This window comes from Talpa occidentalis, unplaced genomic scaffold (assembly GCF_014898055.3).
Source record: "Talpa occidentalis isolate TD23 unplaced genomic scaffold, MPIMG_talOcc4v2.1 talOcc4.7, whole genome shotgun sequence".
NCBI lineage: Eukaryota > Metazoa > Chordata > Mammalia > Eulipotyphla > Talpidae > Talpa > Talpa occidentalis.
In genome coordinates, this window is record NW_023605083.1 from 74,039,105 (window position 1) to 74,063,244 (window position 24,140).

The 24,140-nt window shown below is 39.1% G+C and overlaps 1 protein-coding gene and 1 pseudogene across 1 annotated transcript in view; both read right to left on the bottom strand.

Annotated features, from left to right (window-relative positions):
- FAM240B (family with sequence similarity 240 member B) overlaps positions 1 to 22,556 on the bottom strand; it is a 132,261-nt gene extending 109,705 nt beyond the window's left edge. The window contains exon 1 of the mRNA XM_054689123.1: positions 22,482 to 22,556. The gene's annotated coding sequence lies outside the window, so the exon portion shown is untranslated. The remainder of the gene's footprint in view (positions 1 to 22,481) is intronic.
- Positions 1,176 to 8,921, bottom strand: LOC119231049 (zinc finger protein 658-like; annotated as a pseudogene).
- Positions 22,557 to 24,140: the final 1,584 nt, after the last annotated feature.

Genomic DNA, 24,140 nt, shown 5'->3' on the forward strand with positions numbered 1-24,140 from the left:
AAACTTCACATTCCATAGTGACTTTACGTATAAGTATTTCCTTATATTTTTCTTATAAAACTTGCTATTACATATAAAACACAAGTTTGAGTACTCAGTTTTAGGTGAAGATGTTATCTTCAATTCAGAAATTGATACATTTCCTCAGGAAAATATTATCTGAAACAAACTTTCAATATTTACTTAAATTGTTTCAATATTTACTTGAAATGTCCTTTAGCAAAATATAAGATTTTGATCTCATCAATTTCAATTATTTGATGTTTCATGAAGTTCAGTTTGTGGTAAAGGTTTTTGTGTTCTTCCCTGATATGTCTCCAATCTTTAAGGAAGTTTTCTGGATCCTGACAGTTTCCTTGTGCAAAGTCTCTGACGTACAATTATAGACTGAATTCTTACAGGCCCTCTAACATTTGTTGTATTCATCGGGTTTCATCTCACTCTGAGAGTTGCCTATGCTGTGTGCATTTAATCAACAGATCAAATTCACTAAAAGCGCAACAGAATACAACCACAATCCAAGCTTTAAAATAAAAATCAACTTGTGGAGATTGCTGACTTTTTGTGGAGACCTGTTTCATTTATTCAGATTCCAGCCTCTTTCATCCTATGCTCTACTATGTTCAATACACAGAACCCAAGTCTATGAAGGAAATCTCTTCATTCCAGTATAAGGAAGAGTGTAAAGTGATTTTTTTATTTAAAGATTTATTTATTTGTTTTATACACGCACTGGGGACAGTCAGAAGAGCAGGAGGGTGAGAGAACACACCAGAGTCAGAGCAGGGAACAGAACAGGCAGACTGATGAAATACAGTGCTGAGGAGAGCAGCGGGCAGCAGGAGAGGTCTGCGCGTCATGTGGGACCCTCGCCGGTGGCCGGGGATCGAACTGGCACTGCAGAGGCTGCGGGCAGCTTCGCTACCCAGCGCTCAACCGCTGTGCCACCAGGGAGGACCGTAAGGTGAATTTTTAAGGCCACATATAGTTTAAATGCAATAGCATCACATTCCATGACAAGCTCCACCCAGATGAAGGACACAGGTAAGAAATTTAGACTAGCTGTATATCTAGTGGAAAAGGATATGATTAAGGGAAACTATGTGCCAGTCTGTGTGAGTTTCTCCACTATGTTACTTAATAAAGTATGATTTCCTTTAGGAATTCCAAATTAATTACATGTGAGGATTTTTTTCTCTGGTATGCATTCTGATGTGATATAATCTAAGAGTTGCCTTACGGACAAAAGTTTTCCTGCATTCATTATACTCATAGGGTTTCTCTCCTGTGTGAATTCTCTGATGTACTCTGAGGGTTGAATTTTGGGCAAAAGCTTTCCCACATTCATTGCACTCATAAGGTTTCTCTCCTGTGTGAATTCTATGGTGTGAACTAAGGTATGACTTTTGGGGGAAAGTTTTTCCACATTCATTACATTTAACCTGTGTGAATTCTCTGATGTACTCTTAGGGCTAAGTTATGGGCAAAAGGTTTCCCACATATATTACATTCATAAGGTTTCCCTCCTGTGTGAATTCTCTGGTGTGCATGAACACAGGACTTCTGGGAGAAAGTTTTCCCACATTCACTACATGTTTATGGTTTCTGCCCTGTGCGAGTCCTCAGGTGTGCTCTGAGGTGTGATGTCTTAGAGAAAGTTTTCCCACAGTCATTACATTCATAAGGTTTCTCCACTGTGTGAGTTCTCTTATGTGCTTTGAGGGTTGAAATGTCTGCAAAAGTTTTCTCACATTTATTACATTCATAAGGCTTCTCCCCTGTGTGAATTCTCTGTGTGTGAATTCTTTGATGTGCACAAAGGTGTGTCCTTTGGGAGAAAGTTTTTCCACATTCTTTACACTCATAGGGTTTCTCTCCTGTGTGGATTCTTTGATGGACTATAAGAGCTGCCTTATAGACAAAAGTTTTCCCGCAGTCATTACTTTCATAAGGTTTTTCCCCTATGTGAGTTCTCTTATGTCCACTCAGATATGGTTTTTGGGAGAAGGTTTTCCCACAGTCACTACATTCATAGGGTTTCTCCCCTGTGTGAATTCTCTGATGTGCTCTGAGGGTAGAGTTATTGCAAAAGTTTTCCCACATGCATTCCATTCAAAGGGTTTTTCCCCTGTGTGAATTCTCTGATGTGTAGTGAGGCAGGGCTTATGAGAGTAAGTTTGCCCACATGCAATACACTTGGAGGGTTTCTCACCTGTGTGAATTCTCTGATGTGCTCTGAGATGTGATATCTTAGAGAAAGTTTCCTCACATTTAATACATTCATAAGGTTTCTTCTCTGTGTGAATTCTCTGGTGCTCTTTGTGATGTACTATCTTGGAGAATATTTTCCCATTTTCATTATTTTGATATAGGCTCATTTGGGTATGTGTTCTCTGGTGCAACATCAGGGCAGATTTCTTGTATAATTTCCCAGATCCATTATTAACAGAGGTTTCTTCTTTGTGGGAACTATTAGATGTTCACTGATGTTCCATTTCTGACAGTAAGTTTTCCTGCAGTCATTATGTTCATAAAGATAGATACCTGTATGAATTCCAGGATAATAAATAGGAGAGAATTTAAAAAGGATTTCCCATACTTCTCATATTCACAAGGTGGCTCCCCTAATTTGGTCCTCTGGTGCGGAAGGAGGTGTGGTTTCTGATAAAAGGATTTCCTCCACTCATTAAATCCCAATAACTGATTGCGTGCGTTATTTTGATGGTTTACAATGAGGGTTGAAATGTGATGGGAGGATTTCCCATTTTTACCACACTGGCAAGGTTTCTCTTCTGTGCCAGTTCTCTGAGGTATTGCAAGGTCTAATTTTTGGTTGAAAGCATCTGAACATCTATTATATTTACACAGTTTATCTTCAGTTTGTGTCTTCTGTTATATTACAGGGGTTGAGCTCTGGCTCAAGTTTTCTTCACACTTACTGCTTTCAAAATCACCTTGTATTGTAACAGGTCTCTGAGGTTGCATGAGGGGTAAATTCTTATTAAAGCTATTCTCTCTTTCATCACATTCACAGTGTTCATAGCCATGTGAACATTATTATAGTCCACTATGGTGGCTTTGTCACAAGATTTCCCACATTCATTAAGATCAAAGCATTTCTCCCTGTGCCAGTTCCCATGTGTTCAAATAAAGTTGCTTTTTCATAGTTTTCCCTAAAATCATCATCCTTATAGAATTCCTCTCTTGTAAGAGAATTCTTAGATGTAATACAGACAGTATTATGTAAAACTTCTCCAAATTCATTACATAAAAGATTGCTCCAGAGCTTTAAATTTATGATGAACTTTCTTTTAATTGAAAGTTTTCACATTTTATTATATTCACTGTCCAATATGAAATTCCTCATGCTTATCAAGCTGAAACTTTTCACATACATTCAGATAATCAGCCTCTTTTCTTGAATAGTTTCTATCACTAATAATTAATGCAGAAACAACTGGCAAATTCATTTGACATGAGTCACATTTACAAGGCCTTTTTCCTGAAAAATCTGAATTTATATCTTTGAATTGCTTCTCCAAAACTTTCTGCTCTTCTTTACTAAATGTTTTATCAATGAGTATTACTTGCCACAGAGGAGTCACTTTTTTTTTTTTTTTCTGATTCCCCTAAGAGTGGACATTAGCTTTGTAATAACCTAAAATGAGAAAAAATGAAAATATCTTATGAATCTCACATTTCTTATAGTGAACAGCTAGGAGTTATTTGTATGGTATTCTTTTGTAACTGGTCATGTTTCCAAACATTAATAATAATTGATACACAAACAAACAGAAAGAGACACACTCTCTCCCTCCTCATCCACATTGTAAGAAAAACAAAAACAGATATTTTTTCCATGCTGGCCAAGATGAAGGAGTCCCATTCTTCGCAGGTATGCCCTCTGATAATAAAAAGCATTAGGTCACAAAAGTAAATTCTAAAAAATGCAAATGTTACAAAATGGAAATGAGACTATCACACTTAAGAAATGACAAAGCAGAGCCTTCCTGGTGGTGGAGGGGTTAAAGTCTCAGCACTACGAAGCTACGCTACAGCACGAGTTCGATCCCCGGCCAGGGAGCTACCTACAAGTCACAGCAGACCTCTCCTATCTCACCCACTGCTCCCCTCAACAGTGTATTTCAGTAGAGCTGCCTGTTCTGCTCCCCACCTCTGGCTCTGGTGAATTCTCTCACCCCCTACACCTCTGGTTCATCTCAGTTCTTCTATGCATAAAAAAATAAATTAAAAAAAAAAAAAGTGATGACAAGGCAGAGAGCTCCAAAGCTTTTCTGGGGTTGCTGGAGGATCCTGCATCCAGAATCCACAACAGGGACAGACAAAAGAGATCAAAGCAGAGCCTGTCCATTCTGGCCAGCACCTCAGGGCCACTGCAGGGAACCTGACAAATTCCACCCTCCACACCACCCGCCCACCCAGCCAGGTCAGCATGGAGCCATGGCTCTAGCAAGGCTAAGAAGGGTGTGGATCCATTGCCACAGATACAGCAGATTTGCACACTCTTGAGAAATTTTCTTCTGTGAACCAAACCAAGAGCTTGAAGGAAAGACCATGAATAATCCTAAGAAAGTTGTAGGAGATGGTAACAGCAGTTGCTCCCCAAACTCCACCTGCAGCCACTTTCATTTACACTATGGAGGAGCAATAAGTCTACTGTTTGTAGGACACTCAGAGGCAATTCATATGAGGTAGAGAAAGGAAAGATTGAAGAAATAAAAAAGAATCACAAAAACAACAAAATCATGTATGCCTGGTAAGTCCTACATTACAGCTAGAAAAGTTTAGCACTTGTAATAACATGCGCTAAAACCCAAGATATAAAAATTCACATTCTTAATTACACATGCAGCATTCTTTAAAACTGGTAAGAGAAATCTTTACAAATATTAAAAAAAAAAAGATTATACGGAATAAGATCTTAACCATACAGTAATACAGAGTTATCTGGAGAAATACAAAATATTTGCAAACTGATAAACTTCTAATTAACTTATATGTCAAAGACAAAGTGTCACAAAATAATATTTAAAATTTTAAATGAAAACAAAAACTGTGAAACACATACAGGTTAATCTCTCTAATGAACACAGATGCAAAAATCCTCAATAAAATCCTAGCCATCAGAATCCAACAATACATCAAAAAGATAATTCATCATGACCAAGAGCAATTAGACAAAAGAAAAATATAAAGGAACCCAAATTGGGAAAGAAATAAAGTTATCATTATTTGCAGATGTTATGATAATATACATAGAGAACCCTAAAGATTCCACTATATAGCTATCTGAAACAATCTGTTCAGCAAAGTGGCATGCCACAGAATCAATATAAAAAATCAACTGCCTCCCTATATGCAAACAATGAGTTAGAAGAGGAAGAATCTAAGAAAGCAATGCCATTTATATAACACCAAAAATGGTTATACACAAGGAATAAAGGAAAGTGAAAAACCTATTAAAAAACAAACAAACTATAAAACACCGTTAAAAGAAATAGAAGACACAAAGAAATAGAAAGATATTCATTGCTTATGGATTGAAAGAATAAACATTGTTCAACATTATGGCTGTCCAAGATGGCCATCTTACCCAAAGCAATATATAGGATCAGTGCAATCCTTACCGAAATTTCAATGGCACTTTTCAATAAATATGAAATTCATATGTAATCACAAAAAACCCCGAATAACCAAAGAAATGCTGACAAAAAAAAGGGAAGAATTGTGGAATCACACTCCCAGATTTCAAACTATACTACAAAGATATAGTAACAAAACAGCATGGTAGTGAGACAATAAAGATACACAGATGAAAGGAAAACAATTGAGAGCCCAGAAAGAAACACACACACACACGTGTATGAACAGTTAATCTATGACAAAGGAGTAAGGATGTCATCTTCAATAAATGGTTTCAGGAATAGATGACAGCTGCTTGCAAAATAATGAAAACACATGTCTATCTCATACCATGCACAAAAATTAAATCAAGATGGATAAAAGACTCAGATATAAGACCTAAAACCACAAAATTGAACAGAAAACAGGAAAAACACTACACAACTTAGGTTTCAGAGATATTTTTATAGATTCTTCACCAGCAGAAAGGAAAGAAAAAGAAAATATAAACAATTGGGGCTACATTAGAAAGTTTCTATACAGTGAAAGAAGATGTCACTAACAAAAATCACATTCTACTAAATGGGAGGAAGTACTTGTACACCATATGTCTGACAAGGGGTTGATACCAACATCTATAAAGAATTCATGAAACTCAATAGAAAGAAAACCTCCCAATCCAAAAAAATGGACAGAGAGCTAAACAGGCACCTCTCCAAAGAAGACATACAGATGACCAAGAAGCAAGTAAAAAAAAAAAAATTCTCATCATCACTCATCCAAATCAAACCCTCCTCATATCTATGAGATATGGGAAATCCAAATCAAACCCTCCTCATATCTATGAGAATAAGCCATATCAAAAAGATGTAAAAACAGTGCTAGTGAGGGTGTGGCGAAAATGGAACCCTCATACACTGTTGTTGGGATGTAGACTGATTCAGCCCTACACAAAGAAAAAGGAGGTTTCTCAAAGCATTAAAAATGAATCTTCCATGGACTCATCATTCTACCTCTAGGTATTTACCTGAAGAATAAAAAATACTAATTTCAAGGGAAGCATGCATTACTGAGTTAACTGCAGCACTATTCACAATAGCCAAACTATGACAAGAACCTATGTGTCCAAATACAGATGGATGAATCAGGAAGATGTGGTATATATACACAATGGATACTACTCAGTTATCAGATATGATAAAGGCTTGCCATTTTTAACAATGTGGATAAACTGGAAGTGATTATGCTCAGTGAAATAAGTCAGAAGGAAAAAGACAAATATAGATGTTGTCATTTATATGTGGAATATAGAGATATCAAACAAAGGGTATATAAAACCAAACTAACAACAAAACCTGGAATGCTAATTATAGAAATGAAGCTACCAGAGGAGGAGGGGAAGTAGAAGGGGGAAAAAAAAAGTGGAGTGGGGGCTCCCTGGTGGCCTAGGGGTTAAGTCTCAGTGCTATCACTGCTGCCGCCTGAGTCTGATCCCCAGCCAGGGAGATAACCTACATATGGCACAGCAGAACTTCTCCTCTCTCACCTGCTACTCCCCTTACAGTGTATTTCAGTAAATCCACCTATCCTGCTCTCCACTCTGTCTCTGGTGAATCCTCTTACCCCCTGCAACTCTGGACTATACCCCAGTTATTTTATACAAAAATAAATAATTTTTTTAAAAAAGATTAAAAAAAAGTGGGGAAGGAGCACAACAGACCATGAGGATGGACTGTAGGTGCTTTGGTTGGGGGTGTGGTGTAGTAACAACATCTGCAGGGGAGATCTTGTACCATTAAAACACAAATAACAATGTTTTCTCAATTTAAAAAATAAAAAATGAGAATATTATTATAAGTCAATCATCTGCAAGCCAGGAAGAGAGACAGACCTCCCCTGAAAATCAAGCCTGTTGGCACCATGATTCTGTACTTCAAGAACTATGAGACATAAACTGTACAAGTCACTCACACAATATTTTATGACATATCATTATGTCAGCCTAGTTAACTAAAACTTTTATTGAAATCAAAACCTCAAAGATACACTACTTCATAATCACTAGAAAGGCTAGAATCAAGAAATCAGATAATAACAAGGCTGGTAAAGATGTGGAAAAATTAGAACTGTCACATGTCATGGAGACTGTAATATGGCGCAGCCACTTTGGAAAACAGTTTGGCAGTTCCTCAAACATAGTTAGCACATGACCCACCCAGCAATTCATTCGTAGGTTAAGCTCAAGAAATAATGTCCTTATGTCCATGTAAAAGCTTATAAATGAATGTTCCTAACAGTATTATCTTATAGTAGCACAAAGGTAGACTCCCAGATATTCATCAACTAAACAAAACAGACAAATGTGGTACAACATACAATAAAATATTACACTGCCATAAAAAGGATGAGATACTGATACATGCTCCAACATGAACCTTGTAATGCTAAATGAAAAAAAAAAATCACAAGACCATCTCATGTATGATTCCATTTATACGAAATGTCCACAACAAGCAAACATATAGAAACAAAAAGAATAATAGTGGTTGCTAGGGCTAAAGAGACAGGGGGAGAGCTAAAGGATATGAAATTTCTTTTTTGAAATGAAGAAAACCGATTAAGGTGATGTCTACACATATCTCTGCATATATTAAAAGGCACTGAGTTGTACTCTTCAAGTAACCTGTATGATATGTGAGTTGTATCTGACAAAGCTGTTCAAAAGTAAAAGAAAAAGATCCCCCCATTACAACTGAACCCAAAGTGTTCCACCTGTCAGTGCCCACTTACCTGTATACCTTTGACTTAGGAATTATTCCTCTAAGGACCAGGGCTATTCTCCTTGCTCCAACTTGTAGATCACCTCAGGTTTGGTAATACAATAGCCTGTAAATGTAAACAATCGAGGGTATATATAGACAATATATTGAGGCTTTTTGCCTTTCAAAGATGGAGAAAAATACTGCAGCAGAGTAGCAAAATAAAGGTGCTATTTTGACATTTCCAATGGGGAAGTGGTGACACAAACATTGTTTCTGCTTCACTGAAGGTTTCAGATATATTAGACATCTTAATCAAAAGCCTGAACATAAGGGTCCATGTGCATTGATAATTGAGAAAGGGAAATGTAATGTAAGGTCACATGGGAAGGTCTGCGCACCCACTGAGACCAGGTGGCTGTTCTCCAACATCACATCCCTGTATAGGGTCCTCTGAGCAGGGCCCACATACTGCCACTTATCCTGGGTGAATTCCATAGTCACATCTTCAAATGACATTGATTCCTGCAGCATCACATTTTGTTCAGAATTAGGCGGCAAAGAAAAGAACCTTTGAGAAGCACTACTTTTCCTATTTATTCTTAAGCCTGTGGAATGATTTTGAAGAATGCCTATTTTTTACCTAGTTTTGTCTATAATTTTGGAGTTAGTTAAAAAGGGTTTCAATTTATGGGCCTCCCTGGTGGCAGAAGAGTTTGTTTCAACACTATCAAGCCATCAGTAGCCACTGCAGCACAAGTTCAATCCCTGGCCAGGGAGCTACCCACATGATACAGCAGACCTCTCCTATCTTGCCCACTGCTCCCCTCAGCAGTTTATTTCAGTAGATCCACCTGTTTTGCTCCCCACTCTGTCTCTGGTGAATCCTCTCTCACACCCCCACCACACCTCTGGCCTATACCTCAGTTCTTAGATGCATAAATTAATCTTTTTTTAAAAAAAGGGTTTCAATTTACCATTATTCATGTACATGTTTCTATGAATTACACGTTTTTTTTTTTTTAAATGAAAATATTCAATGAAAAAGACTTTGTAGAACTCTTCTTCTACAGCACAAGGGATTATCTTGGGTCTTTTAGACAATTCTAGGATCTTCATTTCCTCCTTAAACATCTGCACTGTAAATAATGATGTCAAGGAAGAAATTCACATAAGCTGCAGAGACATTACACTTGATCAAACTTATGCATAAAGTTATAAAGATACATAAATATAGAGCACATGAAAAAAGAAGAACAATTTACTAAGGAGAACGGCATAAGTGGACACTATCTACACTGAAGTAAAAGTAACAGATTTCAGGATAGGGATAGAATTATAGCACAGAAGCAGCAACCAATTTGCTAAAGCCATACCCTCGCACCAGTCTAGTTATATGAGGGGCTTCTTGGATACTGGTTCCAAATGCTGATATTTGGGAACCAACAGGAAGAAAATGTGTTAGACATTTTAGTGAGACTGATCTGTTCACATGGCTACTGAAGGGTCTGTGGAACAAAAAGCTGTCCTGTCTTATAAACCAGTTTACATGTGGTTTTAGAATAAAGGGTTACAGGCAATTCTGGTGATAACTTAAATTATCAGAGACAAACAGACAACAACTCAAGCACACACACAGAGATTGAAGAAAGAAACTATGAATATTGAATAGGCTGGGAGAAAAATAAAGGCCACAAAGTCAAAGAAGATTTTCTGGAAAATGATAGAATCAGGAGTCTTGGAAACTGAGAAAAGGGAAAGTTTCCACTCTAAAAGACTTCAAAAGGGGTGGTGAAACATAGAGTTGGAAAGCAGCTGTTCAATAGGTATAAAGTTTCAGTTATACCAAATCATTAGGTCCTACAAATCTGCTTTAGGACATCATACATATAGTTAGAAACACTAACTTGTACACATAAAAGTTAAAAGGGTAGAGCTCATGTTAAGAGGGTAGTGCTCTTATCACAATTAAAATTAGGGAAATAGACAAAGAGATTAAAAAACAAACTTTCCCCAGTGTTATGTATTCAATTATTTTTCATTCATGTCTGCAGTATTCCTGAGTACCTCCTATATATTGGAAGCTTAGGGTAGCAGCTGCTAACTAAAACAAATCAACAAAAGAAGAGGAATACCTCTCATGAAATGCATTGCAATCCAACAAAAATATATAAAATTTAAATATATTTACAAACTAAAAAAATTTGTGAGAAAAGTGGCACTGTTTTCAATTTTGCCAATCTCTTTGATATCTTGTTTAATAAAAATTAGTTTGATCTAAAAGAAAATTAAGTTGACTAGTTACATAAGTGAAAAGGATGATATAAGAATCCAAGAACATTCTCTCCCTCCATAAAAACAACGAAAAAACTGGTACTTAGAGAAATTAACAAAGGCAACCTGTGGAACATTTATATAAGAAACATGGCCAAATCACAGTAAGAACTGTGATATCATGTACTTTAATTTACCTCCTCAAATCCCGCTCCAACTCTGCTATAGTTTGAGAACAGCCTTCAGTCACAGTTAAACTCTGAGCAGAATGGCAAATGCCGGCCTGCCAGAACTGGGCTGGGATTCAGTCAAAGCCTCATTCCCAGAAAACTGTCATCACTTGACCTACTGGTGGTTCCCTAATATATTTGAGCTAACTCAGAGTTCACGTAGTATGAAAAGCCTAATCCTCACAAGCATTTGTCATAAGCATCTAAAGGTATTAGTCTAAATTTGTGGTTACCTGAGGTGGTGAGTGATAGCTGGGACAAACAATAACCCAATCAAAAAACTTAACAGGAAAAGCTGGGCAATCAGCTATTCATAAGCGTTTTAAAAAGTTTTGGCTTATTGATGAGAATCTAATCTAGAAGGGTACAGACATGTATAAAGTAGTACATATGCCCAGGCCTATCAGCATGTTGAGGAAAGATGTGAAAAGACTAACACACAGTTATAAACAACTGCCTGTTGTTGAAGGAATGCCCAGATACAGAGTCCCTTAGCAAAGACTGACAGACTTGATGGTTCTATGCATTTAAGGAAATTTCTGTAGCAATTTCAACTGCCACAGGTCACAAATAAAGAGGCTCTACAGATTTGCTTTTAAAAAGTCACTAAATAAATAAATTTCAACAACCACCCTCAAGGAAGGGAGACAGTCTACTTTCTAGAGTAGCCACATTATCTTATTTTAAATGTCCAATTTTCCACCAAAAAATTGCAAAACAAAAATAGGAACAAGGAAGTAAGACCCATATTCAGGATAAAGGTGTAACCAGTTAAATCAGTTTCAGTTTCCTAAGTAATCAGCTTCCTAAGGAAACCAAGACTGAACTAATAGACAATGATTTTTTTTTTAAAAAAAGATTTATTTATTTATTTATTTATATAAGCACTGGGTACAGTGAGAAGTGTGGAAGGGTGAGAGAATTCACTCTGGTGAATTGAGTGTACTGATGAAGTACACTGCCGAGGGGAGCAGCGTGAGAGGTCTGTGGGACCCTCGCCGCCGGTGGGAGGCCGGGGATCAAACTGGCGCTGCAGAGGCTGCAGGGCAGCTTTGAGACACAGCACTCAACTGCTGAGCCACTGGGGAGGACCTAGACAATGATGTTAAATCAGCTATTTGACCAAAGACCTAGAGGAAACAAGGTTATACCTTGTTTATACCTAAGGGAAAGAATCAGAACATTTCACTAAATAAAAGATATCAATAAAGAGAAATTGTTAAAAGGAGCCAAACAGAAACTCATGAGTTGGAAAGCACAATAACTGAAACGAAAATTTCACTCCAAGGCTTCAGTAGCCTATTTGAGCTGGTAGAACAAAAAAGAACAAATTGGACAATATGGACAGTGAAATAACGCAGTGTGAGAAACAAAAGAAAAATAATGACCAAAAAATGAACTATGGGGCAGCATCAAGTTTACCAACATGTGCATAATGAGAGTCCCAGACAAAGAGGGTCTTTCTGTAGAGAAGGGTCTAAAAGGATATTTAAAGAAATAGTGACCAAGAAGGCTGCAAGTTGGATGGAAAACATTAATCTATGCATTCAAGAAGTTCAACAATCATCAAGTAGGATAAAACTGAAGTAAAAGATCCATACTTGGAAACATGGTAATCAAACTGTCAAAACAAGATATAAATAATCTTGAAAGCAGCAAGAAAAAAGTGACTCACTATGTACAATGTTAAGAGTTGATAACTAATCAGAAGCCATAGAGGATAGAGGTAGTGAGATGACATATTCAACGTTCTGAAAGAAAAATTTTGTCAAAAAATAAACTTTTACACTATAAGACGAATTAATAGCTACCAGAAGGGAAAGAGGGTAGGTAAGTCAGGTAAAAGGGGTCAACTGTTGGCGAGGATGTGGAGAAAAAGGAACACTTCTGCACTGTTGGTGGGAGTGCAAACTGGTCCAACAACTATGGAGAGCTGTGTGGAGATTTCTGGACCTACTAAACATAGAGCTTCCATATGATCCAGCAATTCCACTCCTAGGTATTTACCCAAAGGACACAGAAACATCAATTCCAAAGAGCACCTGCACCCCTATGTTTATAGCAGCACTGTTTACAATAGCTAAGCTTTGGAAACAACCCAAATGCCCAAAAATAGATGACTGGATCAAGAAGATGTGGTACATATATACCATGGAATATTACTCAGCATTCAAAAAAGATAAACACATGCAATTTGCAGCAACATGGATGGCGCTGGAAGGGATCATGCTCAGCGAAATAAGCCAAAAAGAAAAAGAAAAATACCGGATGGTCTCACTCATAGCAGGAATCTAGAAAACTTAAATAAGGGACCAGGAAAATGAATATAAGAAAGTGAAAATCAAAATCAACAAAAAACTATGAACCAGAGACACTTTTTGGGGGTGGGGGGCGGGAGGGGAAGGATTGGGGTCAGAATGGGGCGTTTGCAATTGTATGGGGGAATATAAAAATAAAATTTAATATTAAAAAAATAAATAAATAAAAATAAATAAAAAAAAGATGACTACAGATAGTGAAGAAATAATTAACTCAATCTATTATTGGATTTATACCATTGTGTGAAAATATGGATAGTGATAATATCACAAAAATGAGAGGAAAGAGGATAGAGCATTATAGTAGGATTTAAAAAAAAAAAAAAAAGGGGTCAACTGTATGATGGATAGTAGACTTTCAATGGTGAACTTAATGTGGGATATCCAGATTACAGATATTGACTTATAATTGGGTATACTCCAGAAACTTGTATGTTATATTGCAATGTTACTTCAATTAAAAAGTTATTAAAAAAAAAAAAAGGGAGGGGCCTCCCTGGTAGTGCAAGGGGTTAAGCACCACACTATAAAGGGGTCCGAAGCCTCTGCAGCATGAGTTCTATCCCCAGCCAGCCAGGGAACAACCCACATGGCACAGTGGACCTCTGCTGTCTCATCCACTGCTCCCCTCAGGAGTGTGCTTCGGTCAATCTTGCTGTTCTGTTCTCCACTCTGTCTCTGGAGAATCCTCTCATCCCCTGCATCTCTGGCCTATACCCCAACTCTTGAATGCATAAATAAATCTTTAAAAAAAAAGTTATAAAAAAATTGTCAACCAAGAATTCTACATGCAGCACAAGTGAACAAATTAAGTTTTCCAGAAAACAAAAACAAAATTTGTCACAGGCAAAACTGTTCTACAAGAAATAATACAGAAGTGGTTGGACAAATCTATAATGACAGAAAATAGAGGGGCCTCTCTGGTGGCTCAGGGGTTAAAGACAATGCTATCAAGCTGTTGCCAGCCACTGCATCACAAGTTCAAATACCAGCCAGGGAGTAAACACATGGCACAGCTGACCTCTCCTGTCCGCTTCCCTCAGCAGTATGTTTCAGTGACTCTGCCTGTCCTACTCGCCACTTTGTCTGGTGAATCCTTTCACCCCGTGTACCTCTGGCCTACCCCCCAGTTCTTGTATACATAAATAAATAAATCTTTTGAAAAAAAGAGAGGAAATAGATTAGTGGTGGCTTGAGGGAGTAGAGGAATGGGGTGACATGGAGTGGTAAGGAGTTCAGAGTTTCTTTCTAAATAGATGAAAATGTTGTAAAATTAATTGTGCTGGCTTTTCCATATATCTGTTCAGCATACTAAAACATCAACAAGTTCTACAATTTAAATGGGTGAGTGTTACAACATGAGAATTGAATCTCAATAAAGTAGTTTAAAAAAGAGAGGATGAGGGCCTCTCTGGTGGCTCAAGGGGTTAAGACACAATCTACGAAGCTGTCCGCAGCCACTGCAGCACAAGTTCAATCCCCAGCCGGCCAGGGATCAACCCACATTGCGCAGCAGACTTCTCCTGACTTGCCAGCTGCTCCCCTCAGCAGTGTACTTCGGTCAGTCTGCCTGTTCTGTTCCCCACTCTGTTTCTGGTGAATCCTCTCACCCCCACACCTCTGGCCTGTATGCATAACAAATAACTCTTTAAAAAAAGAAAAAAGGGCCTAGGATGGAAACTGGACATGAGCTATGTGAAAGAACAGGGAAAGAAGATGACGCCATGAAAACAGCCGCAGGGCAAGTGAAGTCAGACACACTAACAGAGGAATTATCCAGGAGGATAGAATGAGAAGGACAGGCAAGTGCTACAGAAAAGTCAAGGAAGGAAAGGCATAACCAACATCTTATGAGTTGGATTATAATAAAGACTGATCACTGGAGATCACTAACAAGTGGGGAGAGAAACCAAGGCATCATGCATGGGCTGGAAACATTGGAAGTATTGAAAATTTGAAAGAGTACAGAATTTTAAATTACCTGCTGAGAAATGTGAATATAATGGATACTCAAAATATTTATGGAAGGTAATTTTAAGGAGATTCAGTTGATTAGTAACAGGGTGGTCCCCAGGAAAGGGGGAGGTTCCAGGTTCCCTGCCCCACCCAAATGGAGGGTGGAGCTGAGCAGGGAGAGAAGAAGCTGCAGGAGAGACTGAGAAGGAAGGAAGCAGGATGGAGCCAGAAGATCTGGTGGAGGCGCATGGAGCCAAGAGACACATGAAGAAACTGCACTTGTCTTTTGGTCGTGGACTGGATGACACAGATGTGGGTGAGAGACCCGTGGGGAGGTGACAATGGCAGCTTTTGTCTTGATTTTGATTTTCCTCTTTTCCTTCGGGGCTTGTCTGGTAGTTTCTGACCCTTTTCTGTGGGTCCCCACTGGAAGACGCTTTAGACTTGTGGCAGGCTTTGGGGTCTTGCTCTGGGCCAATCCCATTTGGATGGAGTTTTACCCACGAGAGGGCGGGTGCTTGATTTAGAAACTAGATTCTTTGCCTTTCCTGTATTGTTTCTTAATTGTATTAAAGTTCCTTCCCATTAAAGTCTCATGTTTTGTGTTGATGTGGCGGAGGGCAGAACCCATTTAGAATAGGCAGGTTTGCGGGGGCTGCGCTGCCCCTCTCCCTGCCCTGTAACAGATTCATCAAACAGATGTCTGATTCAATTCCCATATTTGAGTTCTGAAAAACAGTATTGATGAAGTTCACATTTTAGAAGTGATACCGGAATTGTCAGGCCTTGTCTCCCAGCCAGGAACAGATCCCAGGCTGCAGGGCAGCGCTGAGCCCCGGCCACTAGACCCCCACGGGTTGGTGTCTCTCACGAAGCCGCAGCAGGAACTTCGCAGACGCTCAGGTAAGCAAGCGAGAAGAGGCGGTTTGTTTAGAAGAAAAAGTTTATTGAGGAGAAAAAGAACAGAAATAAAGTGGGACTCCCAGGCCAGGGAACCAGGCCTGGGAGGGGCAAGGAAGCCAAAGTGGAGTCGTGTCTCAGGGAATATAGACCTTCTTTCCCTCAGTATTTTAAAGCTCGACCAGTTTCTTTGTGATTAGTTAGTTTTCATTTGTTTCACTTAATTTGCTACTGAGTGGGGGATCTTCACATTCCTTATCTAGCAGGTGTGTCTTTCCCCATTTGTTGCATCTTTAGCTTTATGGCCCAGTCTTCTGGATGGGCATCCCTGCATTGAAGTTAAACAGTTGCCCTTCTAATGTGTCCATAAATTAAACCACTCTCCATTTCTCCAATCTCCGCCTCCCTTCACTACCCGAAGGAAACCAGGACCAGCATTAACAATGTTGTCCTTGGTTCTGGGATGTTTGTTTTTTTTTAGTGGAATGGGTTACTTTCCCTGGGTTGTCCTTATTTTTGAAGCCTCCCTAAATTCTTCAGAGGTCCCCTCCTGCACTGTCCCTAAAACTGCCTAATTTTTAGCTTGCCCTGTGTCTTATTCCCCCCTTTACAGTGGAGCACCTAACTGCTGTTAGGACAAAGGACGTAGGTCTGATCAATGACTGCTCCTGCTGAAAGTGGGTGAAGTGGGGAGACAGTTAGGGCTCCACAGCAGGGTGACAATCTAAGGGACCCCGGAAGATGGACTGTGGAGGCGTCATTTTGGGTTTCATTTGAAGGACCATTTGGAGCTTGATGGCCTCCAGGCGAGTGGAAATGATTTTGACACGTTAAGGATGCAGGGCCCAAACAAAAGAACAATAAAGAGAATTAGTAAGGGAACGAGAAAAGGGAGTAGCCGGGACAGAAGTTGTCCTTTTATAGAACCAAAGATTGTGTCCAGCTAAGCCCTTGTTCTGTCTGTTTTTTGAGATCATCCACAATTTGTATATTTTTTTTTAGTATTTTTAAATTTTTTTTTACCTCATGAGAAGTATTTATCCAAAAGCAACATGTTTCATTTAAGAGGGCACAAACTCCCCCTTCTACAGCTGTAAGCAGGTCCAGGGTTCTGTGATTTTACATTACCACTGAGACTGGGGATTTTAAGGAGCAATGTTGGGCCAGTGCCCCAAACACCTGGAGGTGCTGTAGCCAAAATGACAGAATCAGTGAGAACTAGGGCTTTAGTGTCATTTTTATTTTTTGCGGCAGCAGCTAGGAGAGCCAATAGTGGCTGTGGATGCTGCTAGTTTGGAATTTAGTAACAATTTTCTCCACCCTAATAGAGGAAGTTAGGAAAACAAAACTAAAAATGTATAAACAAGTAGCCTTGTAGCCAGCAAGGTAGCAGTGTTGTAAGGTGTCCTGGCTCAGGCTGGCCATTTGTACTAGTGAGGGGGACAATTGACCAGTAGGTCAGTCCAAAGAATTGGAGTAAGGCAGAGTAAGTGGCCCTTATTTACCAAAAAAGGTGATTTTTATGTCTGTTACTTTTAGGGTCACCCGAGGCTTGTCCATATAAACTGTAAACAGGGGAGTCTCTCTCACCTCAGGGCTTCTTTAGAGAAGATCTTTTCCTGCACCGGGTTCTTTATAGTCAGAGGCAGCTGACGGTCAAGCCTGTCCTCCCATCCTGGCCCGTGGTTTGGACTGGCCCCTCCCTCTCTGGAGAGTGGGACAGTCCCTTTTTAGTGCCCTGTGTGATGGCACAGAAGGCATGGCCCTGGGGACAGCTTCTTGTAGTTAAGGTGTCCTGGTTGTAGGCAGTGGAAGTAAGCTGGCAGCCCATTAAGAGGTTGAGGTCCCAAATGCCCTAGGGCGCATGGGGCCTTGGGTGAGTCTGAGGGTACTAACAATGGCAGGGTACTAACAATGGCAACTGCCATTTATTGGCCCTTCTCTTGTCTTTCTCTCCCTTTCTTTTTAGTCTAGTTAGTCCCCTATAGGCCTTGAAGGCCGTGTTTAAAAGTGTTAAAAGGATTTTTAGGCCCTTGATTTAGTCTCTGGAGTTTGCACCTGATGTCAGAGTAAGGCTGACTAATGAAGGAGACCGAGACTGTTAAATTTTTGTCCTTTTTAGGGTCTAGATTAGTATACCTTTTTATAGCCTCAGTAAATTTAGTTTGAAATGACTGGCTTATTAGGTTTTAAGAAGTCTTATGTGTTTTAGAATAATTTTATTTGTTTACATTTATGTTGAAAAGGTGAAACAATTTTATGAGAATACTGTCTATGAGGTATCAATATACCCAAATTGACTCAGTTTGTTTTTACAACAAGAAAAAATTTTATATATCAAAATAACTAAAGCCTGGTGCCACACAGGTGCACAACTGACATTTAAGTTAACCAAAATATTTTATGACAAGTCACTTGAGAACACAAAACTTTTTGTCAAAAAAAAAAAATCCCTCACTCAAACCTTTAATACTTTCCTTTGTTTGTTTTTTTTTTAAACACAAGCACATTTTACTTCACTTGTATCCAGAATTATCACACCTTAGTTTTCAACCTTTGTATTGTAAGACACCATAATAGTTGTTACACTATTATTTTTTTAGACTACACAACTTACAGACACATTTTTTAATTTTTTTTGTTGTTGTTGAGATGATATTAAACTTTAGTTTCCTTACAATAAGGAGCAAAATGTAAACCTGAAATTTCAGAGAATGGTTAACAAATTTTATTACTCAACTTAGCAAAAACCTTAGTTTAGTTTTAGTTTTTTTCTTAGAACTGGAATTTTAAGTCAACTGCAGAGTTGTCACTGTAACAATTTTATATACCAAGTTTTTTTAGGCAAGCACTAGATAGATTGACAAAAGCAAGAAAAAAATTAGACACTTAATACCATAAACATTTTTTAGTAACTTGTCCATATTGCTTTAGATGTTACCTTGAATTCTGTAAAGAAATATTGACTGGGAGAATATATTGTTTATTTCAAGGGGAAAAGACAAGTAGATTAGTCTTCCTGGAACAAGATTTTATTAAGAGATAGAAGCCTAGAAGTAAGTTTTGTTTGTTTGCATAGGCCAGGTTAATTATTATTCCCTTTGTAGAGCATGAGTAAACACATTTAAACAACATGAAGTATTAATACCCAACATTAAAACCTTAAGGCATGTATGTTTTTTAAACCATTAAATTTTGAATTAGTTCTTTTTTTTTTTTACCACAATTTTAGATCGCGATTTCAAAATTTAGGATTTTTTTATATATATAGGCGCCATTTAAAATTAATCCTCCAGAGGCAAAAAGCAAGAACAAAGAGATCTCTTGATTTTCATTTAAAACTTTTGGCCATGTGCATTAATTTTAAGATACAGTTATTTTTACCAATATTTGCAAAGACACTGAGAAACTACAGTTTAGTAAACTCCCCTTCTTTAGTAACAATTTTTTTTGTTTGACACATCCATTTAACCAAGTTTTTAATATCCTTTTTATATCAAGCAGGTTTTTAATGACATAGAAGTTAGAATTCTTACATAGAACAAGTACCCAATTTTAACCGTTACTCCAAACCTAGGTTCCAACAAAGACCACAACAATTTCAAAGTTAAGCAGTTTGTATTAACTTTTTTAGACAAGAAAAACATTTTAAGTTTGTATTTTTAAGTATTATTAATTGGCTTTACATTGTTTTAGTTTTGTCACACTGAGACCAAGCACATTTTTAAGACAAAAGACATTTTTTCTTTTTAGAACCATGTATGGGGAGGACAGGAGAAGAGGAAGAATAAGATCTTTTTTTACAGTTTGCCTGTTTTCAAACTCTTATTAGAAATTAATTAGTCTTAATAAGAAACTAAACTTTTACAGGTCCAATAAGCAGTTTAGAAGTTGTCACTTAACCAAAACTCACCTTTTATGGCTCATTTTAGCAAGTCCAAAGTAACTCAGCAGTTTTTACCTTTAACATTTTAGACTTTAAAATTAGAAAAACACAGGGAAATAGAACTTTTTCCCTAGCATGAACCAAAACAGTTTTTCAAGGTGGACAAAGGGAGAGTCTAGTTCCCCCACAACTGGAAGGCAGCAGAGACATACCAATAATCCCAACACTGGAAAAAAAAAAAATCCAGGCAGCTGCTTGTTGAGATCAAAGGCAGTCTTTTTTACCAGCCAGCTATAGTGGACCCCTTTACTTATTAGTCCCCAGCATTTTGTCTTTTTTTTTGTTTGTTTGTTTTGACTGTGACCAAGGAGGGTTAGCTGGAGAAGATGCCATTTATAGCCAAATTGGGCTAGTTTTTTAATTAAAAAATGTGGCTTAAGGGCATGTCCCATGGAATTGAGATAGAGCATTTTATGGTCTCTGTAGCAATAAAAGAAAAGTACCCGCAATAGCAGCACAGAGACAAAGCAGGGACATTCCTGCAGTTAAGTCAGAGGTCGTCCCATCCGACCAGGACCATATATCATGGTCTCTTGACTGGCTCTTAACTTTAGGATGCAGGAGAAATGTCGAGACTTGGGTCTCAGTGACTTACTAAGAGAAGCAACAGGTGAGATAGGAGACAATTACTCCTGAAAATTGGTCTGAATTCTAAGATGCAGGAGAGACGCGTGCCCCTTTGCAAGGCTGACGAGGAAGCTCCCATTTACAACAAGAAGGCAGGTGTAAAGGCAGCACCAGCTTCTTTCTACCAGAGGCGTCCCTTTATTAAAACTTGGAGCTCTAACTGTGAGTGATTAACAGTCTCCTCGCATAAGGTCTACTGGACTTAATCACTCCCTTACCAGTGTGACCGATTTGATCTTGGCACTGTCTGTCTCCCACCGAACAGACAGGTGTGGGGTACTGGACTTTGTGGGATTCTACCGGCGTCCCCTATCCAGTCCTTGTACAAAGGGCACCTATTCCAAGCTTCTAGCAAGCTTAAGCCATTCTCCTCATCTGATGAAAGAGACCCTGAAAACACCTGAACAGTAGAGACTTAACACAAGCCACAGACCGAGTCCTGCAACCTAATTTCTAATGATGCCCATTTGTCAGACAGCAAAACTGATTTCTTTTTTTTTAAGTCATAGCCCTTGAAGCGGCAGTAGCCCAGAGCCTGATATTTGTTTATTTGAAACTCCCTTTTGAAAAACTGTCATGAGACAAATTTATAATACCAAAGGTATAATTAATTAGCTGGACCTAGGATTTGAGGCAAACCTGTACATACATTCCTGTCATAATATGAAACTCAGCCTCTCCTGCCTGTGCCAACCAGCAGGATTAAAACAGACACCAGGGAAAAGGTTCCCAGGGGTGCCCCAAGACTTTTATAAGACCATTTTGTACCTTATGTTTGTAAGTTGCCTTGATAGAAGCTGAAAGAAGTCCATCCTATAGGGGAGGGATTAAGAAGGTGGAAGAAGTCTTTTTTTTTTTTTTTTTTTTACTGTTTGGCCTCCGCGACTCTCGCCTAGGTGCCGACCTAGCAGAACGCCTTGTCTGAGCCATCGGATCTCCTGGGTGTCCAGGGTTCCAAGGGTCACAGCTTGGTCGTTCTGAGCACCCTCGGAGTCCACGGATGATAGAGGAAAGTAGGAATCAGTGACAAGAGAGTCCCGACATTCCCACTCAGCAAGTGGGGGATCAGGAAGCCTTGCCAGCTGAGAAACCTGTCACCCGAGACTTTAAGAATGGCGGCCTCACGCTCGTCGCTTTTACCGGGCAGACGGGTGCCCATTAATTTTCTTTGCAATCAAATAAAGGACAGAGAAAAAGTTTGTGAAATATCTACTGCCTGTCTGAAGCCCACAGGTAACAGAGAAGTAAAATTAGTTGCACTGCAAGAGAAGGAAGAATAGGGAGGGGAGAGAGAGAGAGAGAGAGAGAGAGAGAGCAAGGAAAGACATGCAGCCATCCAAATAATCCTAACAGGGATCTGAGGCCAGGGTAGGGTTCTGTGTAGGATCCTGTGTGGTGCTTAGTGAGGAATGACTTTCCCAACTATCACATCGGGACCATTCATCCTCTACTGTGTCTCGGCAGCTCCCCCTCTGCTGAAGGCAAGGGAGGATGGCCCGAGCTGCTGGGAGATCAGCCCCTTATGTGCAGCTCCCGGACGGCCTCTGCATGACATATGTGCCTAGCTCTTCGGAGACCGGAGTCCCTCATACGACGACAACCAGACTTTTATTCTTTGACTGGCAGATGGGCTAGTCCCCTTACCTGGACTGGTCACCAGTTTATCCTTCGACAGGACATTTTAAGGCAGTCGCCCTTTGGCATTTACTGACTGTCCTGTGCCCTTTTTATGGCCTCTTTGATGTCTCCAAGAGAAAGAAAATGTTTAGCAAGAAAAGTTTAGGACAAGCTAAAGAAAGAAACAATTTGTGCCTCTCGGCTGACTTACCTTAAATCTTGTGAGATCCCGGACGAGCCCCCAAAATGATACCAGAATTGTCAGGCCTCGTCTCCCAGCCAGGAACGGATCCCAGGCTGCAGGGCAGCGCTGAGCCCCGGCCACTAGACCCCCACGGGTTGGTGTCTCTCACGAAGCCGCAGCAGGAACTTCGCAGACGCTCAGGCAAGCAAGCGAGAAGAGGCGGTTTGTTTAGAAGAAAAAGTTTATTGAGGAGAAAAAGAACAGAAATAAAGTGGGACTCCCAGGCCAGGGAACCAGGCCTGGGAGGGGCAAGGAAGCCAAAGTGGAGTTGTGTCTCAGGGAATATATACCTTTTTTTCCCCCTCATTATTCTAAAGCTCCACCAGTCTCTTTGTGATTGGTTAGTTCTCTGCTGTCTCACTTAATTTGCTACTGAGTGGGGGATCTTCACATTCCTTATCTAACAGGTTTGTCTTTCCCCATTTGTTATGCTTATCGCTTTACCTTTATGGTCTAGTCCTCCCAGTGAGCATCTTTACACTTTATTTTATTATCTGAAAAAAACCAGGACCATCCTTAACAAGATTGTCTGTGGTTCTAGGATGTTTGTTTTTCCCCTATTGTTAACAATGATCCTAGGATGTTTGTTTTTCCCAGTGAAATTGGTTACATTTCCTTGGTTGTCCTTATCTTTGAAGCCTCCCTAAATTCTTCAGAGGTCCCCTCCTGCACTGTCCCTAAAACTTCCTAATAACCCTAGCTTGCCCTGTGTCTCATAGGTTCAGTGTCCACTGTCACACAGTCTGTATTACTTTTGGTGTAATGACATCACCAAACCTAGCTCAACTATATAAAGATTAAGTACAGCTTCTGATTGAACCACTGAGGACCTATTTTTTCTAGAACGGTATATCTTGGTTCTGAAGCTCCTAGGAGAAGTCTGTTAGAAGGGCTTTTCTTCCAAGTGACAGCTGTTCCTAGGGCTCCCTTATTTCTATCTTAAAAAAGTTTCTTCTTTGCTCTTTTTATGGGGATGGAATGTTTATATTCCATGTTTATATTCCAAAGGGCTAGGACCTGAAACTGATAAACAAAGTCACTTAATTTGAGACCTTAATCTAACACTCTAAACAGGACTCAGAATTCACTGGAAATGTGCTACCCAGAACTGCATTCATTAGCAGCTGCTTGCACCTATTACACCTAAAGCATCTGTCATCACAAGTTAAACAATATTTTGGATTTACTGAGTTAAATACACCTGTAAAATTAACTTCATCTCTTTTTCTTTTTACTGTTGCTACTGAAAAAATTGTAATTATATTTGGTTTTCATTATCTTACTACTGATCAGCACTGCATTAGTTTATCAGGCTTTGCCTCTGAAGACAAAGACAGCCTGGATAGTACAGGAAGATTCAAAAGCCCCAACCTATTTTTTTTAAATAAATTTTATTTTTATATTCCCCATACAATTACAACCCCCTTATTTTGACCCCAAGCCCTCCCCTCCCCGCCCCCCCACCCCCCAAGGAGTGTCTCTGGTTCATAGTTATTTGTTGATTTTGATTTTCACTTTCTTATAGTTATTCGTTTTCCTGGTCCCTTATTTAAGTTTTCTAGATTCCTGCTATGAGTGAGACCTCTGGTATTTTTCTTTTTCTTTCTGACTTATTTCGCTGAGCAT